Raw genomic sequence first — 18429 nt, forward strand, 5'->3', positions numbered from 1 at the left:
AGTCGGAAATGTATTACTCATGTTAAACAATTTTTTTATTTGGTTTATCCCAATTATTTGTTTTCTATATCATTAATTTATGCTTTTGCATTTATTATCACCTTTTGAAAAATTTTACTTTAGTTTATTTTACTTCTTTTCCTGATTACTTTCTTTAATTACATAAATTACTTGCTGAATTTTCAGACATTAGAAAAACAAATGTATGTACTCAAAATTATAGATTTCCCTCAAGCAGCTTATAAACTTTATCTTACCAATGTTGAAATTCAGTATTTTAAAAACTAACTTTCAGAGTCAGAGAGGTGTTTTAGGAAGTTAGGCCTTGCATGTGTTTCTAGTTTTCCCCCGGCATCAGATAGGCCCAATAACCTTCTTCCCAAATCCTAGCACACTAGAAGTGATTTCTGAGCATAAAGCCAGGAATAAGATCTGAGCATAGCTGGGTGTGGCCCAAACCACAATTCCTGGTAAAAGTGAATAAATAGAAACTAAGTACTCTCAAATTTCCATTTTAGTTTCTTTTACTCATGAGTAAATAGAAATTTATTTTTTACTTTCAGGAATTTGTGTTATCTCTATAACAATTATGTTCTATGTTTAATCAGGCTATATGATACCAGCTTTTATTTTAATTTGTTGGTACTAATATTAGTTCTGGCCAGTCATTGTAAGTATTCTCTGTGAGCTTGAGAGAATGTGCATTCTACACTGTTGGCGGACAGTGTATTGTATGTACAACTGAACTTATTTTACGAATCAAGGATATGTCTCAGTGATAAAGCATGTGTAAGGACTCAGATTTGATTCCTGGCGCTTCTAAAAATAAAATAAATAAACGAACAAGTTTATTGCTTTTTAAAATATTTTGTATCACAACTCATTTCGTTTGGGGGGTGAGTGTGGGCTTTCCAGTAGCAACCAGAAAAACTGCTAGACAAATTCTAAAAGAGCTGTAACACTTTTAACTAATTTCTTGATTTACCTATTAGTGATGATAGAATTGCCCACAAAGACGATGGTGTTAAGTTCTTCACATAAAAAAAGTGTCTGTCTGTGGCAGAGGCAGACTTGGGGTGGGGTTGGAAAGAGGAAAATTGAGGACATTGGTGTTGAGAAGTGTACACGGGTCAAAGGACAGGTGTTTGAGCATTGTAATACTGAAACTCAATCATGGACAACTTTGTTTTTCTCACGGTGATTTAATAAAAGAATTTTAAATACTTGAAATATTTTGAAACTACTTTATTAGGTGCATTTAAGTTGGAATTGTTAAATCTTTCTGGTAAGTCTGAATTTTAAATAATATATAGCAATCATACTAATTTCATTTTGTATTTATTATCTTCACAGGGCAAAGCCTGGCAAGCCACCAGTGAGGTATTCAATATGCAAAAAACAGTAACAACAAGTCTCACAATGGAGCTGTTACTGGTGACTGCTCGAACTATTTGTTGAACAGCGGAGGACAGTGCTACAGAGCTATTTATTATCTTAAATTCTGTTTTGTGTTGTATTAATAAACTTTCATTGACGTTCTTGTGGGCTGGAGCGATACCACAGTGTGTAGGGCGTTTGCCTTGCACACAGCCAACATGGACCCGAGTTGGATTCCTCCGCCCCTCTCAGAGAGCCCGGCAAACTACCGAGAGTATCTCTCCCACATGGTAAAGCCTGGTAAGCTACCCGTGACGTATTCAATATGCCAAACACAGTGACAAGTCTCACAGTGTTACTGGGCCCTCTTGAGCAAATCGATGAACAACGGGAGGACAGTGACAGTGACAGTGACCGTTCTTGTGGATATTACTATATATCTTTAGATTTATTGCTAACATTTCCCCCTTATTGTTTTATGTGTTTTTGTACTTAAAAAACACATGCAGCTTAAATTTGTATGTTTTTATCTGCTCTGACAATTTCACATTAAATTCAAGACATATCTATCATGATTCCTCATATATTTGAATTTATTTTGCCACCCAATTTTGCTATTTGTTTTTTCTTACTCTAATTTCTTTGTTTGGTTTTGGGGCCACACCTAGCAATGTTCAGGGGTTACTCCTGGCTTTTCACTTAGGAAGTACTCCTGGTGATACTTGGGGGACCACACGGGATGCCTGGGATTGAACTCTGGTTGGCTGTGTGCAAGGCAAGCACCTTACCCACTGTACTATCTCTCAGGTCCTCTCTAATTTTAAAATAAATTCTGGCATCTTCCCCACTCCTATTCTTTTAGACAGAGATTTTCCTCCCTCATATACATTTTTTCTCCATTGATTTAGAGACTATAAGACATTTTTAAACTTTTAGTCATTACCTAAAAGTTTCCTAGAGCTTAAATACCTTACGAATTATAATTCGGATCAGTAGTTTGGTATTTGTCCCAAATAAATATAAAATTTAGGATTTTTTAATTTTCAGTCAATTCCATCCCCCATCAATACACTAATGTTGACTCAAATATTGTTTATCATTGATTTTTGCTTCTTTAATCTCTTAGAAATTATTATAGCTTTTTATATGTATTGTTAACCTATTAAATGTTCGCACAATCTCTTCTTTTTTAAAAATTTTATTAAAACACCATGAATTACAAGGTTGTTTTTTTCTTTTTGGGTCATGCCTGGCGATGCTCTCAGGTTACTCCTAGCTCTGCACTCAGGAATCACTCCTGGCCGTGTTCAGGGGACCATATGGGATACTAGGAATTGAACCTCAGTTGGAGAGTGCAAGGCAAATGCCCTACCCACTGTGCTATCGCTCCAGCCCCTACAAAGTTATTCTTAGTTGAGTCTTAGACATACAATTTTGCAGCATGCATCCAACCACCAGTGTCAATCTCTCTCCACATATCCTCTTTGCTATCCAGACTTTCTTTTTTTTTTTTTTTTTGGTAGAGAAAGTTCAATTTTTGTTTCCGTTTCTGGTCTTGGATTTCTAGCAGGACATCTGCTTGGTTGCTAGCAGGACATTGGGGGCTCACCACGTACCAGATAGATTGAGAGGGAGGGGCTGAACACATAGCCTATGGAGGCAAAATGTTTACATTTTCACTAAGGGAATAAAATTCACAAGGATTTCCATGTAAACACCCACCAGTACAGTACTCCAACCCTGACCCCCAACCAAGACCACCAAAAAATAACGCTCAGAAATTACTGCGCGTTAATATTCAGATATCATGTTTTGTGTTTATTTATTTTTGGGGGGACATATTCTGTAATGTTCTAGACTTTTGCCTGACTGCTCAGGGGAACAGGGCTCGGGGAACCCTCTGGGGTTCTAACCATGGATCCTGGGGCAGCTACTCCCAGTTCGACTAATTTTTTTTATTTTATATTTTTTATTTTTTATGTTAAGTATTTTTATTTTTTAAATTTATTTATTTATTTATTTTGAATACCCATCTCTCCACCAGTGACCGGTTCCCACCACCGTGGATCCCAGTATGCCTCCCACCCCCCACCCCCCACCCCAGACTGATATTTTTTAATTGCACAAAACTTCCAATTGCTGGAGTAGCTCCAACTGTTCATGTATTCTGTTACAACAGTTGAGCATGAAACTAAGTCAATCAAAAGCCCAGAATGGGCCTTGGGGTAACCCAGAATGATGCTCAGGAATTGAGGAATGGAAAGCATTCTATGTGTAGTCAATATTCCTGTCTATGTGTTTGTATATCTTCATATCCAGTGGTGTTCTCAAGCTACTCTTAGCTCTGTGCTCATCAACTCTTCAAACAGTGCTCAAGTCGACAATGCACTGAATTCAACTGGGATCTAAAATAGATCAGCCACATGAATTGAAAGTCCCTTCTTCGCTCTGTAGCTGAGTGGTCATTGATTAGTTTAGTAGTGGATGAATTATGCAGCAAAAATTAAATTCTTTCAAAATTTGAACCAGTGCTCAAGAAGAATTATAGAGTGGGTGTGCAGGAGAAAGTCACTTTTTCAGTTGTGTTGACCTATTGTTCAGCTATGAGTTTTAGTTTATTAGAGGAAAATATGAATAAAATGTATAGTAAAATGGAGGGCTGGAGCAATAGCACAGTGGGTAGGGCATTTGCCTTGCACGCAGCCCACCCGGGTGTGATTCCTCCATCCCTCTCAGAGAGACTAGCAAGCTACCAAGAGTATCCCACCCACATGGCAGAGCCTGGCAAGCTCCCTGGGGCGCATTCGATATGCCAAACACAGCAACAACAAGTCTCACAATGGAGACGTTACTGGTGCCTGCTGGAGCAAATCAATGAACAGTGGGACAATGGGACGACAGTGCTAAAGTAGTACAGTGTTTAATAGTAAAACACAAAACTTAGTTATTTTAGAAGTTTACTTTTTAGTTTGAAGAGTTGATATCTGTATTTATAGACTTAATTTCTTGCAATCCCTCACAAGGGCACCTGCCAATCATGGAGTGAAATAGGAACAATGGCTTAGGGTGCACAAGAATGGTGTGGTTTATGATCAATACTTGATTGCTTTGTATAATCAGTTTTATTATTTTCTATGTCAAGGCTTGCTTCACTTTATGTCGACGTAAATTTACTGGGTGTTGAAAGATAGCCCCATGACAAGTGGGCCCTAGCAAAGCAAGTCCCAGCCCATATCCCCCCTGCAGCTGCGGCAGGTTGACAACACCAGGTACCCCCATCTCCTCCTTGCCCCTGGAATTCGCCAGGTAAGGCCACAAGGCTGGAAAAGGCCTAATGAGGCATCTCCTTGCCATGGAATCCGCCTAATAAGGCCACAAGTTCAGAGAAGGCCTAATGAGGTATTTTCTTGCCCTGGAATTCACCTAATAGGGCCATAAAACCCGAAAAGGCGTAATTGACTGCCCGGTGGGATGGCCTGGTGACAGGTACAGAAGAGAGTGGCTGGTGCTGATGGCTTGTTGCAAAATGACTGGCTGCCTGCGTGCAGTATCTAATGTGATAATTCAAATGTATTGGGTGATTTGTGCGTGGGCATTTCTGAAATGCGCGGGAAGATGGCCTATAAAAAGCCCCCTTTGAAGAGGCTCGGGGCTCTCTGTCACTGATGGTTTGCGGTCATGCTGTGAGCCCAAGCATGCTCAAATAAACCTCTTGCTTTTGCATGGACTTGGTCTCTCAGAGTTCTCCTTGACAGGTGAGGCTGTCATGATCTCGGACCCTAACAGGTGTCAGGATATGGGACATATGAGTTAACTAATTTTGTGGGTGCTTATGAAAATGACACGTGTGTAGGATGTGTTTTTTCCTCGCCTGTGCTTGTGGTGGGAGGCTGATGCTCTTGCCTAGCAGGACTGCCCTCCAGATGCTGTGAATACACTCCTCCAAAATTTATTTGTTGACGTCTCCTTGTCTCCTTGGTTCATGACCTCAAAAACTTTGAGGCTCATGTGATATTTGATGTGGACTGAAGCACAACAGTACCTGTGGACAGCTGCAGAGATTTTTTGGCAAGTAAAACAGATTATATTTGGAGGGGCTTTTGAAGGTGTTGAGGGGAAGTGAGTGAGGAAGAGAAGAAAATCAGAGAGAGGGAGTAACGCGTTCAAGAAAGAACACAGGCCTCTCCGCCCTTGGGGAGAACCCCTACACACATCCCAGTATTAGACATGGAAGTATGAAAGTACACATCTCAAGAGGGCGACACATGTGCTGGGGCACTCCACGTGCTTGTGCCCCTGGGCATAAGGAGCACATAAGACCGGGCAGCATATAAGTCGCTACAGAGATTTTTTTCAAAGAACCACTTTGTATATGCTTTGTTCAAACCTTTACTCAGTTGCCCAGGGTGTCTGAAGAACTGATGTCCCCAAATCTCTCAGATTTGGGTATTAGGAGTCCTTTGTTCCTCCCAGGAAGTCACTAACGATCTTCTCTCTGGGCCTTTAAATCACTGTTCGGGACTTTGTGGAAGAATGGACGCAGTGCTAGTGACCCGAGCAGGCCTGCACACGACATGCCGAGATGGACCACAAGGGTCATGTGAAAGATCTCAGAACAAGCACATCATTTTCAGGATCAGTGAGTTTTTTATTGTTTTTGTTTTCTTCTTTGTATCAATTTGGGAAGGGGCACACGAAGAAGTGCTCTGCGATGATTCGTAGTGGGGCGCCAGGAACCACATGGGTGATGGGGATGGAACCCAGATTTCCACTTCATACAAAGCAAGTGCCCTTCCACTGCACTATCACTAGGGCCCACAAACCAGTTCTCTGACACCATTAAGACTTGTGCTAACTTTCTAGAGAAGGCACACTCACAGTATTCCACTATTATGAAAAATACTAGAATTTTTTAAGTTTTCATTTGACTCATTTCAGTGTCTAGGGAGATTAAGTTCCTGCATTCCCAGCATCAGGCTCTGGACTTCCTCCTAAGTTGTCGAGAGACCATAGATGTGGTGGTTGGGATGGAGCCTGGACCTCCACCGTTGAAGTCATATGCTTGCTCCACTGAGCTATCCCAACAGCCTAAAAATATGTCTATTCTATTATGAATCTTGCCAGCTACCTCATATTGATGACCTCATTCTCAATGAAACTGCAGCAATGCCAAATCCTGAAGCTGTGGTTTGAGTTCTGAAATTGATCACAGCAAGCCAGATAATAATTAATCCTATAGACCCTGGATGAATAGGCCAGCAGGCGGATCTCTGTGGTTCTCTCAGTAAAAACAGGCCCACAGAAAAGAGAAGATCCTCTGGGAGGAACACCGTGAGGAGCTTGACAGCCCTCATAGTAATTTGTGGGCTTTTGTATTTGTCTAGAACCAGTGATATCTGGGGGAGCATGGAGTGCTGGGGATCAAACCATGATCAGTCATGGGTAAGAACAACACCATCCCCTCTGTACTGTTGCTCCACCAAAACCAGCTTTGTCAATGGCTCAATAATTCACGTTTAAGGATTAAGGCTGAAGAAAATCTCTTAGTGAGTCAGAGTGAGAACAGCAGGTAGGCACACAGGGTGACAGGGAGAGATCGCTGAGCACCACCCAAAGGAACCCCTGATGACCATCAGGAAAAAACCCTCTGCAACACCAGGCCCCACAACAAAATAAAAGTACTTTTTCCAGTTTGCTCAAAAACCAAGCTAATGATCCGAGGCAAAGACAAGTGTAGGGACAGAGATTGGGGGGTGGGGGGGGAGGTGGTTCTGCTGCTCCTGAAAAGGGCACCCCGACGTTGCGGGCTGTGCAGCCAGGCTGGTAAGTGACAGAGGGAGATGGGACATGGAGGGTTCCGAGTCTCATGGGCACATGACAGATGAAGAAGAATGGAGCAAAGTGAAGAAACAAAGCAAGTTTTCAAGATGCACAGTTTCGGAGAAGGAAGGTCAGCGTAAGCCCGACACACTCACCTGGATCCAGGAGCCCAAGGCAGCCGGGGTCGGCAGCACAATTCACACAAGTTCAGGGCACCACACACTGCGCAGTATCCATGCCAGGGAGGGACCGGAGACACTCACCTGTGTTGGGATCGGAGATCACCCCTGAGGATTCAGACAAAGAGTCCGGCGGGAATGCAAACCACACATCGAGATTTTATTATCCAGCTAGCTGGGGCTGAAGCATCCTAACACATAGGTCAGAGCTCAACCCTGAGTGCTTATAGTCAAGGGTTTATATAGCCATCCTGGGCTCTCAGGCCCCAGAAGCAAGCTCAAAGAAAAGAAAAAAAAAACTTCCAAAAGTAGATATAACTTCAAGCATTCCAAATACAAACATGGGAGAAAAAAAAATCAATGTCATACTTCAAGAAAACATATTGTCAGTCAGATCCAGGATACATGAGACTTTTATATCAAGAAAATATTCCCATAATAAAAAAAATAAATCTTGGGGCTGGAGCGATGGCACAGTGGGTAGGGCGTTTACTTTGCACTCAGCCAACATGGCCGACACAGGTTCGATTCCCAGCATCCCATATGGTCTTCCAAGCACCGCCAGGAGCAATTACTGAGTGTATGAGCCAGGAGTAACCTCTGAGCATCGCCAGGTGTGACCCAAAATGTAAAAAGACTATCAATGTCATACTTCAAGAAAACATATTTTCAGTCAGATCCAGAATACATGAGACTTAAATATCAAGGAAATATTCTCATACATCAAGACAGCAAGAATTCCTATAGGTCAAGGCATGTTATCAGTCAGACATAGGACACAAGATACAGGTGTGTTGACTCCTAACTCTCCAGTCCTGTGTCTGTGTAAACATCAGGGGCTATTTCACGCCAATTTGCTCCGTTAAGTCATATCCTCAGGGCCAGAGTTGCTTCCCACCAAATTGTACTTTCATCCAATTAACTCGTTTATGTCATATACCCTTCATGGCCGATCGACCAGGGTGAGAAATGTTTGGCTAGGTGCTCTTTACAACCAGGGTGACAAATGAGAAATGGTGGGCAAGCTGCTTCTCACAATTCATTGTACCTACGAGGACTGTCCTCCCATTGTTCATTGATTTGCTCAAGCAGGCCGAGTAATGTCTCAATCGTGAGACTTGTTACTGTGTTTGGCATATCAAATACATCACGGGTAGCTTGCCAGGCATTGCCGTGTGGGCGAGATACACTCGGCAGCTTGTGGGGCTCTCTGAGAGGGGCTGAGGAATCAAACTTAGATCGGCCTTGTGGGTCTCATGCAAGCCAAATGGCCCCCTCTGTGTTATGGCTCCAGTCCCTCTTTGATACATTTTACGGGTTCAAGCCACATGCAAGGCACTGGACTAATACCCATTGGATTATCGTTTTTTACTTTTCTCTTTATTGTGAGGATTTTCCTTTACTGAATCACCATGAGCTATTTACAAAGCTTTCATGGCTAAGTTTCAGTCATTCAATGATTGAACATCCAGCCCTCCACCAGTGTATTTTTCCACCACCGAAGTCCCCAGTATCCCTCTCGCACCCCCACCCAACCCCACATGCTGCCTGTATGGAAGGCACTTTCTTTTTCATTCTTTCTCTACTTTGGGGCATTATGGTTTTCAATACAAATACGAAGAGGTTATCATGTTTGGTTCTTTGTCTACTTTCAGCACACATCTCCCAACTCTTGGGCAGTGCTCAGTGCTCAGTGCTCAGGGATACCATCCCTAGCAATCCCTCCAACCATCATTGATCTAGTCACTGGACTCTTTCTTAAGCTCCTTATTTCTCACTTTTCTAGAAATAAATAACAGTTTGAATTCAAACAAGTTAAAGGCTTTGTTTACCAAATCAGTTGGGGGTGTGCAAAGCAGGAAAAAGTCAGTTCATTTGTACTTGAGAATTGTAACATAAAGAATGACTAGGAGTGTTCATTATTAAGAGATTAAAGTGTTAGATCTGCAGTATTTACAATAGGGTTCCCCAACCACCACTTGGAATAATTCTTGAGTGAGTAGACCAGAATAACCCCTCAGCCTCAAAGGGGTGGGATCCAGAAATGGAAAAAAATGGCCAAAGGGCAAGCTGTGAGGATCTCAGAGATGATGGAGGCATTGTTCATCCCAAAGGCTGCCGGAGATTGAATGAATCATTCAAGGTAAATTGAAATTCCGATTTTAGGGACTGGAGGGCATTTGCCTTGCACAGGATGACTGGGATACGATCCCAGCTTCCCCTCCCAAGTCCACCCGGAGTGATCCTGCCTTCAGAGCCACTGGGCATTTCTGGCTGTACCCTTACCCTCAACTCCCCAAAAAACAAGTCTGTTTTGTGAATTGAACAGAAAGGTCGATGTCAGGGTGAGCAGGTTTATGAATGACAGATGTGTCAATTCAATCTCTGTGATCAAGGCTTTCTATGCCTGTAGATGATTTTCTGAGCTCACCTCCAGTATCACATGGTTCCTTGCTACCACCGGCAGTAATCAGCTACCTGGGCAGCACTGGGTGCTTAGTATTTCCATCTTTGGAGTGGGTGCCAAAGCCAGCAGTACTCAGGGCTTATTCCTGCCTTTGCACTCCGGAATCAATCCTGCTGGGGCCAGGCTCAGAGGGCATACACGGCAGTGCTTTGGGGACCATATGGGGTTCTGGGTCTCCAACCCATGTCAGCTGTGTCAAAGCAAATGCCTTACTTATGCTACCATCTCTCTGGCCCCCACCATTTTTTTAGCTTTTTGGGTCGCATCCAGCGATGCTCAGGAGTTATTTCTGCCTCTGCATTCAGGAATCACTCCTGGCGATGCGTGGGAGATCATGGGATGCTGAGGTTCGAACCCAGGATTGACTGGGTGCAAAGCAAGTGCTTATCTGCTGTACTATCTCTACTACCCTGATTTAAAAGACTTTTCTCAAAGTAATTGTGTCATCTTTTTCCAATGTCCAGAAAAAAATCCCATGCTTACTAAATACAATGTTATTTCTGTGGTTTTGGAGAGTGGCTGGGCCACATCCAGCGGTGCTCAGGAATTGCTACAGAAGGTGCTCAGAGCACTGTATGTAGTTATGGGGATATGAACCAGTGCCCACCATATGCCAGGCAATATCCATACTAGCTCTTCATTTAAAAATGTGATTGCAAAGAAGCTGTGTAACAGTACTCCCGGGGCTGAATTATCTGCCCTTCTCCCCTTCAACACTTCCTATGTTGAAGTCCTAACATCCAGGACCTCCTAATGGTTTGGAAGGAATTTATGTAGGCAGGCAGACAGATAGGGAAGGTTCTCTACCAAGGTAATGCCAGTAAATTTCCCGGGAATAGCTGTAAGTTTGTGAAGGCCAACCCTGCAGAAAACGGAAACTAAGGCCTGATCAGACCCTCACTTATGGCCAGAGAAGCTCCTGCAGAAATAAAAGGCCAGGGAAAAAATTTCAAAGAAGACCATCACCTCTCCCAACGTCCCTAGGCAACCTCCTTACCAACAACGGACTTTTACCTAGCTTAAAACCCCACATGAGTGCAGGCTGGAGAAACCCTATAAAGGCCACCTTGAACAAAGGAATGGCGCGCAAATGCTGCCTGAGCCCATGTGCTGCTTGTACCCACATGGGTGAGCACATGTGTCGCCCACATATCCCCTCTAGAGATGTGGACATTCATGCTTTCCTGTCTGATACTGGGGTGTCTGTAGTGCTCTCTCTGCCCTTGGAGAAGCCCAGGATGCCTCCTGATTGTGTTACTCTCCACTCTCCAACTTTCTCTCCCTCCTTCCCTTCAAAACCTCCAATTAAAATCTGTTCAACTTCACTGCTTGTCTTCATTAAACAATGAATACGACTCCTGAAATTCTTTTTTGAGAGTCGAGACAAGACCCCAGTAATCTGTAGGTGAAAACGGATGTTGGAGCTATAGGTAATAGGCTGGATATTTATTTTATTTATTTATTTATTTAAAGATTTTATTATTGAAACCCTGTGAGATAGACCCTTACAAAGATGTCCACGTTAAGATTTTCAGTCATACAGTGTTCCAACGCCCATCCCTCCACCAGTGTACATTTCCCAGCACCAGTGTGCCAGGTTACCTCCCGTCATCCCCCACCCAGCCTGCCTCTACAGAAGACACTTTTCTTCCCTCTCCCTCCCTTCTTTCCTCCCCACAGTCAGCAGATTTCTTGAAGTTTTGAGGAGACACATCCACTGGTGCTCAGGGCATCAGAACCCTCGCCTGTGTGTCCTGCACACTGACCACACACCCAGTCCATCTTTTTACTTCTCTGTCCAACAGTGCTCACTGACCACATTGAGGCATTTCTGTTCTGAAATGTAAGTAGTTCACTTGGATTTTATGGGGGTTTTGATGTCCCTTCGGAACATCTGAGTACATGTCCCCATATCTGGCCTAACCACAAGGTCATAACAGGGTGCAGGTGGGAGTTACATTATCTATTCTGAGCCAGCTTTTGCAACTCTAGCTTTTACAGCTTTTAGTGTTTTCTGGTTAACTCTTTCCTACCACTTAACTCTTTCATGACTATTAGCCTGGGTGGCCCTTACAGATCCTCTCAGAATGGGAGAAGCATGCTGAAAATAGACTATAGACCAAATATGATTGCTACTCAATGCCTCTTTTGCAAACCACAACACCCAAAAGGAGAGAGAGAAAACAAAATGGAATGCCCTGCCACAGAGGCAGGGTGGGATGGGGGGGATAGGGGGTGGGAGGGATACTGGGACCCGTAGTGGTGCAAAATGGGCACTGGTGGAGGGATGGGTACTTGATCATTGTATAACTGAAACCCAAGCACAAAAATTTTGTATGTCTACAACTGTACCTCATGGTGTTAAACTAATAAAAATTTTAAAAAAAGAAAATTCAGGATTAGCTGGTAACAGGTGTAAAGGTATAAAGTGGTGGGAGTTGAGGATGAAGAGGAGATGGGAGGATTAAAGTCACAGGAATTGGGCCGGAGTGATAGTGCAGTGAGTTGGCGATTGGCCTTGCGTGTGGCTGTCCTGGATTGGAACCCCAGCATCCCAGATGGTCTCCCAAGCATTTCTGAATGCAGAGGCTGGAGTTACCCCTGAGTATCTTTGCGCGCGGTCTAAAAGCAAATCAAAAATATTGAAAAAATAATAAAATCACAAGAATTCCTGAAACATGGACTGGGCTCAAATCAGCTTTGCCCAAAAGGTGAGAGAGAGAGAGAGAGAGACAGAGACAGAGAAACAGAAATCGACAGAAACAGAGAAGAAAAGTGCCTGCCATAGATGGGGGTGGGCAATGGGAAACTAGGGAACCGGTGGTCGAAAATGTACACTGGGGAAAGAAAGATGGCGGCTGCACGGGAGCCTTGTGGACAGCAGTTTTGAGCCGGGGGTGGGAGCGGCAGGGACCTCATGGGAAGGGGGGCGTAATGGGCCGTCCTTCACGCCTGACCGAGGTCGCCAGCTGCCCCCCACGAGCGGCTCTCCGGCACGGCCACGACTCCAGAGCACAGAAACCAATCTCTTAACTATCTAACTTTTAATAGAAATTCTTCCAGGGTTAATAAGTAAAATAGCAGAAATCAATAGCAGCCGCGCGACATCATTTTATTCTTAAACCAAGTTGTAGAAAGCAAATCATTTCACAACGCTGATTCAGGATGTCTGATTGGGGGAGGGGTCGTAAACTCTATACAATAACTGTGCATCTTCTATCAAAGCAATGTATCTAGTCAAAGTAGATAGAGTATTAACTAGAACTCATCTGCCTCACAGGAATTGGGAGGGGTGGGAGGTGGGGTTCTATTGGGGTTCGCGGTTAAAAATAAGTATTGGTAAAGGGAAATGTGTTTGATATTTACATGACTGAGACCTAAACCCGAAAGCTCTGTAACTTTTCCCACAGTGATTCAATAAAGAAAGAAATTATAAAAAAAAAAGAAAATGTACACTGGTGAAGGGGCAGGTGTTGGGACATTTTATGACCGAAATCCAATCATAAACAACTTTGTCACTGTATTTCACTGGGATTCAATTAAAACAAATTTTTAAAAATAATAACCATAAAAGGGGTTGGTCCAATTTTTTAACCCTTTCTTGTTCTCTGGTTGCACTCAGAGGCTACTTCCAGCCCTGTGCTCTAGGAGAGTCACTCCTGACAGTTAGTGGGGGACCAGGCATTGCAGGGATCCAACCTGGGTCTCTGGCATGCAGAGCACTCACTCGGCTCTTATCTAATTTCTTAACATGCAAACTGGTGGGCCTGCTCAGAGGGAAGCACGGGAGCATGTGGGTGCTGGAGGACTCTTCCGGCTGCTGGAATATCTCCAGGAATGGGGTGGTGGAGCCCCGCAGCCGCTTCCCATAGAGAGTAAACAATCTCTCAGAAACAAAGAGTGGCAAATGCACGTTCACATTTGCATGGAGGAATCTAGGAAAGAGACCCAACGTGATGAACACTAGCAGAAGCACAGAACAAGGGAGAACAAAGGACAGGAGACTACCCCAGTCTGTGTTGTCCCACTTCTACAGAGGAGGAACTTTCTGGTGAGGTCTGTACCTTAGGGAGTCCCGTTACCTCCACAGTGGACGCGTTCCTGATTCTGTAGGATTTTGACAAATGAATGAACCACTTCCACACAAAATTCTAAGGCTTAAGAAGTGAGTTTACTGTACATTCAAGTCAGTCAAGGAAAACAAAACTGTACATCGCCCACCCCAAAGTCCAAGCATCTCCTCCTGCCCATTTATGACGTCACTCGTCCTGTCCCACGATGGCGAGTCCTGAGTACGATGGCCTGGTCCTGTCCCTCGCCGTCTGCTCACCTCCAGTGTACGATGGTCTGGTCCTGTCCCTCGCCGTCTCCTCGCCTCCAGTGCATGATGACCTTGTCTTGTCTCTGCACCGTTCACTCTCCTGGGTCTGGAACCTGTGCTGGCCTGGAAGCTGTCACCTATTTCCTCCCTGTTGGACCCTGCTGCTTATCTTATTGGGCTTGTCTGGGACTGTCCCCGACAAGCTCCTGAGCTTTCCTCATCTTTATTAACAGTCGCGTGCACATGGGCATGGAACTTTGCTACCCTGTTCTCTCTGTGGCCAGGGGTGAGGAGCAAATAGAGTGTTGCCCAGCTCGAGAGATCGGGGGTGTTCCTGTTATTTGCTGCTTTGCCCCCTCCCCTCCCAGCTCTCCATGACCTGTTGTGACAGGAAGCAAGACTGAGAACAACCCATTAAAGCAATCAGTTGTCCTGGTCTCTTCAAACTTCTCCCACGGCAGCATTCCTTCCACACACACACACACACACACACACACACACTCCCCACCCCTGTCAGCTGGTACCCACAATTCCCTTCAGGATCAAGAGCAAAGTTCTATCTTCTGTATGGACTTCCTGCTGAAAAAGGGGGCTGCTGAGTTTTCCTGGGGCCCCTGCGTTCTCTGACTAGGGCAGGACTAAGAAGTTGACCCTCAGAAGCTGAGCAAGTTTATCTGGCAGCCAATCAGATGCTCTCTGGAGTTGCAGAACTCAGGGCGACAGGCATGAAGAGGAAATCTGAGGTCACGGTCACGGTCACGATCCTCCGTTGTTCATCGATTTGCTCGAGCGGGCCCAGTAACGTCTCCATCATGAGACTCGTTACTGTGTTTGACATATCGAATACGTCATGGGTAGCTTGTCAGGCTCTGCCGTGCGGGTGAGATACTCTCGGTAGCTTGCCGGGCTCTCCGAGAGGGGCGGAGGAATCGAACTCTGGTCGGCCATTGTTAGCCATTTGTAAGGCAAATGCCCTACCACTGTGCTATCGCTCCATAATTTATGACTGGCAGGAGCACACTGGGAAACCGGAAACTAGTGTGTGGGGGAACGTAGCCAAGTTCCAGGGGTCTGGAGCAAGTGTTTCTGGACCTCTAATGAGCCAGGAGCCGGGGTGTCCTGGGGTTTTTTCGAGAGCACAGGTTTCTCAACTCTGACATGCACCCCCAACCTTAGTTCCTGGGGCCACAGTGACAGTACAGTGGATAAGGCAGTTGCCTGGCACACAGCCAACCTGAGTTGGATTCCACTCGAGCACTAAGAGACTAAGGGAAGCACTGGACATTTAAAACTTACATCTTATTAGAGAAGAACCCAAAAAGCCAATGCTTTTTGTTCAGGCACAGATCTGACACTTCGTGCTTTTCTTAAGAGAAAAAAAAAAACCGTTAGCACTGGATCAGAAAAGTAAGCACTCTATCTCCTAGGGCAGAGACCCATATTAAAGTTTCCTGTGTATAGATGTAGGCAACATTCAGGATTAAAGTTTCCTGTGTATAGACGTAGGCAATATTCAGGGTTTTCTTTGAAAAAGCAAAGCCATAAGTTACTATCTTATGTATTCCTCAGTTAACGGAAAGGTAAGAATCTAAGACATTCATGAAAACAGCAAAACCCACATCAACCACTTTTTCTGTTAGAACCGAGACCCAAAGGACCACCTTTGCACTCATGCAGGAATACTGTCACTCCTTTTGAAAAGGTTAGAAACAAAGTAGCCAGTGTTCTTGTCAGAGAGATAAAACAGAAGTAACCATCTTTAAAACCTCATCTCCCATTCCTTCAACTTCTTGTTCGTGAGGTCTAGAGCTCCTCACATGTTTCAAATATTTTCTAGATCCATCCCCTCAGGCCCACAGCTTGGTTGTCAATACTCCCTTCCTTGAACAAGGCCCCTTTTCACATCCTGAATCCAGTGCAGTTCTTCCCCACTCCAAGGATTTCATGAAGCCACAGAGAGATGCTAAGGCACTTGCCTGGAACATTGCTGACCCGGGTTCCATCCCCAGCACCCATAGAGGACCCTGAGCCAGCCAGGAGTGATCCCTAAGTGCAGACCCAAGTCAGCCTTGAGCATCACTGGCTGTATAGTGCAGAAACCAAACCTTGAAAAACCACAGAACTAAACAGAAAAAATCGTGATCCTTGTCCCAGTGAACTTTCCCCCATGATCCTGCAGTGGTCACTGAAGTGGGTTATTTCCCATGAGGACATTCATTCTGAGTTGTGGGTAAGAAAGATCCGATGACTCATTTTCCCATCTGTCTAGAGAGCTCAACTTTGTGTTGTTACATCGTTCAAGGTTTGACACTGGGCCTTCTGATGTGGGAACGAGATCTGAAATGGGGCTGAGGCTGGGATCAGGGCACCTGACTGAAGAGGAGAAGGTCACACCCGGCGATGCTCAGGGGTTACTCCTGGCTCATACAATCAGGAATTGGTCCTGGCAGTGCTCGGGGGGCCATATGGGATGCTGGGAATCGAACCTGTGTTGGCCATGTTTGCTGCATGCAAAGCAAACGCCCTACACACTGAGCTATCTCTCCAGCCCCGAGATTGATTTTTTTTATTATGGGAATAATTTCTTGATATACAAGTCTCATGTATCCTGGATCTGACGGACAATATATTTTCTTGAAGCATGACGTTGATTATTTTTTTTTCTCCCATGTTTGCATTTTGAATGCTTGAAGTTATATCTACTTTTGGAAGTTTTTTTTTCTTTTCTCTGAGCTTGCTTCTGGGGCCTGAGAGCCCAGGATGGCTATATAAACCCTTGACTATAAGCACTCAGTGTTGAGCTCTGACCTATGTGTTATGATGCTTCAGCCCCAGCTAGGTGGATAATAAAATCTCGATCTGTGGTTTGCATTTCCGCTGGACTCATTGTCTCTCTGAATCATCAGGGGTGATCCCGGATCCCAACAAAGGTGAGTGTCTGCAGTCCCTCACTGGCAGGGATACTGCGCAGTGTGTGGTGCCCTGAACTTGTGTGAATTGTGCTGCCGACACCGTCTGCCTTGGGCTCCTGGATCCAGTTCAGTGTGTCAGGCTCACGCTGACTGTCATTGTCCTAAACTGTCCATCGTGAAAACTTGCTTTGTTTCTTCATTTTGCTCCATTCTTCTTCATCTGTCATGTGTCCATGAGACTCAGAACCCTCCATGTTCCATCTCCCTCTGTCGCTGGCTGCACAGCCGGCAACGTCAGGGTGCCCTTTTCAGGAGCAGCAGAACCACCTCCCACCCCACCATCTCTGTCCTACACTTGTCTTTGCCTCGGATCATTAGCTTGGTTTTTGAGCAAACTGAAAAAAAGTACTTTTATTTTGTTGTGGGGCCTGGTGTTGCTGAGGTTTTTTCCTGACGGTCATCAGGGGTTCCTTTGTGCGGTGCTCAGTGATCACTCCCTGTCACCCTGTGTACCTACCTGCTGTTCTCACCCTGACTCACTAAGAGATTTACTTCAGCCTTCATACTTAAACATGAATGAGTGAGCCATTGTCAAAGCTGGTTTGGGTGGACCAACAGTACAGCGGCGATGGTGTTGATCTTACCCATGACCGACCATGGTTTGATCCCCAGCACTCCATGCTCCCCCAGATATCACTGGTTCTAGACAAATACAAAGGCCCAAAAATTACTTTGAGGACTCTCAGGTTCCTCATGGTGTTCCTTCAAGAGGATCTTCCCCTTTCTGTGGGCCTGTTTTTACTGTGAGAACCACAGAGATCCACCTGCTGGCCTATTCATCCAGGGTCTATAGGATTAATTCTTATCTGGCTTGCTGTGTTCAATTTCAGAACTCAAACCACAGCTTCAGGAGTTGTCATTGCTGCAATTTCATTTGAGAATGAAGTCATGAAATATGTGTTAGCTGGCAAGATTCAGAATAGAAAAGGCATATTTTTAGGCTCAGTGTAGCAAGCATATGACTTCAACGGTGGAGATCCAGGCTCCATCCCAATCACCACATCTATGTCTCTCGACAACTCAGGAGGAAATCCAGAGCCTGATGCTGGAAGTGGAGGAAATTAGTCTCCCTGGGCACTGAAATGAGTCCATTTGAAACTTAAAAAAATTCTAGTATTGTTGATACTAGTGGAATACTGTGAGTTTGCCCTCTCTAGAATGATAGTACAAGCCTTCATGGTGTCAAAGTACTGGTTTTTGGGCCCTAGTGATAGTGCAGTGGAAAGTACATTTGTTTTGTATGAAGTGTTCACCTGAACTCCATCCCCATCACCCATATGGTCCCTGGTGCCC

The 18429-nt window shown here is 44.6% G+C and overlaps 1 non-coding gene across 1 annotated transcript; it reads right to left on the minus strand.

The window, feature by feature from the left end:
* Nucleotides 1-902: 902 nt before the first annotated feature.
* On the minus strand, nt 903-964 carry LOC130042569 (U7 small nuclear RNA). Its single transcript, XR_008795258.1, has one exon. It is a non-coding gene; the product is annotated as a U7 small nuclear RNA (small nuclear RNA).
* Nucleotides 965-18429: the final 17465 nt, after the last annotated feature.

Source organism: Sorex fumeus, unplaced genomic scaffold (assembly GCF_029834395.1).
Source record: "Sorex fumeus unplaced genomic scaffold, SorFum_2.1 ptg000103l, whole genome shotgun sequence".
Lineage (NCBI taxonomy): Eukaryota > Metazoa > Chordata > Mammalia > Eulipotyphla > Soricidae > Sorex > Sorex fumeus.